Raw genomic sequence first — 6311 nt, forward strand, 5'->3', positions numbered from 1 at the left:
AAATGGATTGTAAGCCTCTGAACAAAACATTATGTGAGGTGGGCTGACTCTGGTGGTAAGTACTTAATCACTGACTTCCTTCCAGCTCACCTTTTAGCTGCGTAATTACTTTACAGCAGTTTGGCTTAATTTTCTGCTAATGATGATACGGGATTCACCCATAGCATACATCTTGCTTGCCTCTCTGCTGACAGAAAATGGCTTGAGAGAAGCAAATGATTCATGAACAGGCAGGTGTCACACTTAGCAATGCTTTGAAGTCGTTGGTATTAGCTCTTTCACTGAAACAGGTACCACAAACTAGATTAATCAAGGGCACAGTGCTACAGAAGAAATAAATCTCTTTTCTAGTCTCTTTGTGCAGCATGATTGTATTAGAAAACAAAGAGCACTTTGATTTGGTAAAGCCTGTCCTCCAGAGCCTGCAAATGGTACAACAACAATTTATATCCCTTGAGGATCTGGCCCAGATGTTTTATGTAACTTTGCAATTTTTGCTTTTTTTTCCCCCTAAACCACCTGCCATTGAAAGACCTGATAATAAACAGGGAAGTGAGCAACAAGCGATACAGACTATACTGTAAACTGCTTCCTAAAAACAACGAGCCGGTTCTGCTTTCAGTTACATTTGTGCTGTGCCAATGAATTTCGACAAAGGAACACAGTGCACCCGAGACTGAACTGTTTCATTTTCAAGAGCTGCATTTGAGAAAAGAGAGGAGAGGAGAAAAGAAAATTCAATTAAATGAAGCAATAAAGCCAGAGAAGTTCTTTCTGAAGAAAATCTGCAATGTTTATCACTAGCTCCCCATCCCCAGTGAGTCGACATTTCAGGAAGGACGTTGCAGTTCTGTTCAGCTTACTTGAGAGAGAGTATTGACGTCTAGGCTAGAATGAGCACAAATCATGCATGAGTAAGTTGTTTACGCTCTCAGTCATTAGCTACACGTTTGGAGTGCTGGAGAACATCGGCAACTCTGCAGTGCCCTCCTTAAATTAGGGACCGAATCAGTTGTAACACAACCATTTGCTGTGCACAACCTTTAGTATTATATTGACCACAGACAGGTTTTGTAAATGAAATCAGTGATCCTTGTTTGTCAATATTTATTTAGGGAAGATTGCAAACTGTGGGCAGATGCTGAAGTCCTTACTTGAGCCATTCTGCCACTTGCTTTAAGGAAAGCTAACCACTCTGTCCTGCAAGTTGATGCTTATTCTGTGTTGGAGAAAACTAGAGTGAAGCTTGTTCTGTCACATCAGCATTTGCCTCTTCTCTTCCAGGACAGTGTACAAAGTCTTGAGAGAGTCTGTCTGTGGGTACTCTCCTCCAAACATCCCCCTGTTAGCCCACCTTCAAGTCTGGTACTCACAACTGGACCCAGTATTTCCCTGGGGCTCTGCAGGTGCCAAAGAGCCTGGAGGGATGACCTCATGGGCCTCTTGCAGACTATATGCTCCTATTTGTTTGTCCAGGTATGACATTTGCTTCTGTTGTGCTGACCTTCGTGGAGAGCACTGTCCTGGCTATGCCTTCGTAAAGGGACACCTTTGTTCTGCATTTTGAGGGAAGACATAACTGAAGCCAGCTCACTGTTCCTGCCATTACTCACAAAAGAGAAGGGTGAACTGGGGCACAAGGAGCCTAGGGCAGGATTCAAGTCTTGTTCTTTCATCACTGTGAGAATGAAATAATTCTCAAATTCATACAAATCACGGCATTAGCACATGAGCTTTTGGTTTGGTAATTTGGTTCCAAGAACTGGGCATCAGTTTTGACCAAGCAAAGAGTGTTATCACATCTTGACAGAGTTTTTCACGTGTAACCTCCCACATGTGGGAAAACGAAAGAAATTACTTTAAAACTTAGGGCGGAAGTGCAGGAAAGACTTAAAATAACTCCCAGTGAAAAGTGTGAATGTGTGTTTTTAGATACTCTTACAAACATGGCTTAGATGCCCTCAGAAATTTGGTCAGTTCATCAGTGCAGTAACCTGCGACTCACGAAATGAGCTGTTTTAAATGCGCCAAGTTTTTACAGAAAATGCATTGACCCACTGTCCACAATCCATTAGCAATGAGCAATCTGTGCTTGGTTTCCTGTGAGCAGTTCCCTTTGGCCTCTCATGGTTTTTGTTTCCTTTTAATGTGGCATGCAAGAAGGGATGTGTGCAACGGAGTGACACTGCAGCTTCCTATGCTACCGGATAATTGCTAATGAAAAATTTGCCCTGTTAGATATGCCTAATTTGACCGACTGAAGTTGCTAGTTTTCAAATCACATAAAGCTAAAGCACGTTGCCAGTGATGAGTGACACACACTTGCCAGCACAAATATGTCAGTATATTCAGTTCTGTGAATACATTAAGCACTGTGGATGCACTTAACATAATGCATTTGCATTTTAACTGGATATTCCCTGGCTGGATTCATATTTGCATCAATCCAGAGGAATTCCACCTTTATAGCATGGATTCAACTTTGTTCTCACTGAAGTCAGCAGGTTCAGTAGGAACTGAATTTACCTTAAGGTCAAAAAGAAAAGTTTGATTTTGCTAGTCTGTCCTCTTCCTTCCTACTGCATTTCCCTTTCCCTCAGAGGTGGCAATCTGAAGCTATCAAAGCATCTCATTACCTACAGCAATGGCAAAATAGAAAACATTTAATTTTGGAGAAATGCGGGAGTGTTCTGGCATTATCTCTCTATCAGCTTCTGCTTCTCTCCTATCATTTAGATTCTAATTGCTACAAATTAGTGTGTAGCTTTTATCAATTGTAGACCAACAGGAATTTTAGACTATTGATTAATGTTCTCTATAATATCGTATGTAAACAACATTGTAGATGATGATGTGTGGACATATGGTCACTGTAAAACGAACTGGGACCGCTCACTCCCACCTTAGTAAAACTGAAATGAGAAACACGGGTTGCCTTGATGAAAAGCTGTGTTTCACAGGATCAGTACCTCTCCCTTCATTGGTGGGGCACGGTAGCTTTTTGTAATGGACAAGGTGTAAGAAATACAGAATATTGTGCCCTTGAGTGGTTCCCTCTCCTCTGCCTTCTTAACATATGGTCTTGATTTTGACTGGGGCCTTCAGCAATGACACTTTATGATATCCTAGTTTAACCTGCTGGTTTGTACACTCAAGTTTTCTCCTAAACCTTGCCAAAATACTTTGGTTCGTTGATGCTTCAGGCAACTGACAGCAGCTTTACACAGCTCCTGATGTTGGCTTCAGATCTGGGTCTTGCCCGTCCCCATGGGGCACTTTCCCCCTTGGTGATGCGGAGCACACTTTGGCTAAGGGAACAGCCACCAGCCTGCACCTCCCTGGGAGCACAAAGGGGCGGTGTGGATGTGACAGCTTCTCTTTCGGTCTGAAATCCAGGGAGCGAAGCAGCCTGTCTGGGGACAGGAGGTTATGGAGCAATAGGGATTAGTTGTCCAAGGCATTGGCCCCAGCCTTGGGCCAGCGGGGCTCAAACCCCTCCCTGCTCTGGGAGGTCACCAGGATATGGCTGCACAGCTGAGCCAGCTGGAGGAGGTGGGTGCAAGCCAGATAGATAGCAGCCCCCCCCTCCCGGCTTCTTCCCCTCTGACACAGAGGTCCTGAGCGTGGGGCAGTGGGTGGGGAGGCTCTCTGCTCTGCACTCACCACCTTGACCTCCATTCCTGCTGGGTAATGGGGAATTAATCTGACCAGCCACTGATCTGCCCTGTCTCATTCCTGCAGAGGAAGAGCCAGCTAAGCCCAAACTGCTGATGCTCGAGCCGAGGCTGGCTGTTGGTATGTGCCTTTTGCATGGGAGCTGATCCCGGGCGGCTCAGAGGTCGAGCAGGATGGGCTGTGCCTGCCTGCAGAGGAGCAGAGACGTCCATCCTCCTCACTGCCACGCAGCTCTGCTCCCCACCTAGAGAGTGGACACAAGGATCTCATGAAAGACCCCTCTTGTAGGAGGGGTCCCAGCATGGGGAAAGCCCCTGTCGCCTGGGCTGAGGGCAGCTGGTGAGCCAGGGAGCCAGCGCCCCGGTCCCAGCACTGGCGGGAGGGCTTTCATCTGAGAAAAGGCGGATGTCACGCATGCAGAAGAGTTAGTCATGTGGGAAAAAGGCTGCTTGAGGGATTAAAAGGACTATTTGCCCAGCCCCCAGTTTGAAGCACGAGGAAGAGGATCTGGGATTGCCCCCCAGCGATGCCCAGGTGCGGCTGCGGCAGCACGGCCCCTCTCCAAGCTCTACTGCTGTATCAGGGTGATGTGTGGAGGGGCTGAAGCCACCCCCGGGCCGTCCACTGCCTCCACAAAGCCACTTTACGGGGAGTCCTCAGAGCAAGGATTTGCCAGGTATTTAACTGATGTAAGCTGCTCTTTGGCAAACGGCAGAGGAGCTGCAGCTGCAGCCCTGCGCAGGCGGTGGGGTGCTTGTCCCATGGCGTCTTGTCGCCCCTGGGGATGCTCCAGGCCAGGCAGCCCTGGCGCCATGCAGCCACAGCCCTTCAGAGCCCCTCTCTGCAAATCGATCACCGAGTAACGCTTATGTCTGTCTTTTATGCACTAGGCAGAATGACAAAGTATAGCAGAGAGCTTAAGCAGTGCTCCTGCCTGGAATAATGGCCTGATAATGGTATTTTAAGGGTGTGTGGTCCCCAATATGCAACACAGTGGTTTCTTATTGAGGCATGCCCTAAATGCAATTCTCTGTTATTGCAGTCCTAGTTTCATAGCACAGCTCAGCCAACAACACGAGTGATGAGGCAGAAAACTGCTCTAACAGAGCCAGGGAACAGCTGAACATTGGTGTGCAGCTATTTAAGCAGATACCAGACAACTCTGGGGACTACTGGACTGGGAATATCAGGTAGGAGCTGGGAGCCGCAGCTCACGCTGCAGACCTGAGGGGTGGAGGGGAGGACTGGCACACTGGAGGAGAACAAGCCTGTGCAATCATGTCAGGGTACCCACAGCCTTTGCACTGTAACGGTGGCAAACTGACGTAGCTCATGTTCCTCCGAGCCAAGCAGGCTGGCTGCCATCGTATACAACAACATATTCGATCAAGACCAGATTTTTAACTCCCAGTTACTTGTCTCCTATTACCCAAACCCAACAAATGCTGCCTCGCTGCCCTTGCTAGAGGTTTGGATTTCCTGAAAAGGCTCAAGGTACTTCCCTTTCTCAGTTGTTTGCTGTTTCCCTTTTGCTGTGGCACAAACTATCTCCATGTTCTCGCCAGCTTTCCAGACCAGCCTGAAGGCCCACCCCAAGAAATGCTCCCAGCTCATCCAAGAACGGGTGCATCCTCTCCCTGTAGATCTCATGTCACTGTGTCAGGCTACACAAATCACTCCCAGCTTGAAGCCCGGCCATCCTGCAGAAAGCATGCCATGGTAGTAAGGCTGACACAGAGTCTGTATCCAGTGGTCTCCTATGTGTCTGCTCCATGGGAGCAAATCCATCCATGAAAGTATGATGTGTGTGGAGCTCAGTGGCTCCCCACTGTTATAACGCTGTTTTTCAAAATACAACTTTGTGTTAATTCATCTCACAGCTTAAAGCTTTTTCTCTTGTGTTAAGACAATGGCAAGAAAAATGCAGTGTAATTCTTGTATTATTCCTCAGATATGATATCAAGAATTGCATTTAGGTATGCAATAGAAAAGAACTTAGAAATAAGGCTGAAAATTTGCAGCATAATTCAGTGTGACTCTCTCTGTGTCATGTTTTAACCCCAGCCAGCAGCTCAGCCCCACACAGCCGCTTGCTTACTCTCCTCCAGTGGGATGGGGGAGAGAATCGGAAGGGTAAAAGGGAGAAAACATGTGGGTTGCGATAAAGACAGTTTAATAGGTAAAGCAAAAGCCATACATGCAAGCAAAGCAAGACAAGGAATTCATTCAGCACTTCCCATGGGCAGGCAGGTGTTCAGCCATCCCCAGGAAAGCAGGGCTCCATCACGCCTAACGGGGACTTGGGAAGACAAACGCCATCACTCCCAACATCCCCCCCTTCCTTCTTCTTCCCCCAGCTTTATATGCTGAGCATGATGTCGTATGGTATGGGATATCCCCTGGGTCAGTTGGGGTCAGCTGTCCCGGCTGTGTCCCCTCCCAACTCCTTGTGCACCCCCAGCCCCCTCGCTGGTGGGGTGGTGTGAGAAGCAGCAAAGGCCTTGGCTCTGTGTGAGCACTGCTCAGCAGTAACAAAAACATCCCTCTGTTAGCAACGCTGTTTGCAGCACAAACCCAAACCACAGCCCTATACTAGCTACTATGAAGAAAATTAACTCTATTCCAGCCAAAACCAG

Source organism: Grus americana, chromosome 1, assembly GCF_028858705.1.
Source record: "Grus americana isolate bGruAme1 chromosome 1, bGruAme1.mat, whole genome shotgun sequence".
NCBI lineage: Eukaryota > Metazoa > Chordata > Aves > Gruiformes > Gruidae > Grus > Grus americana.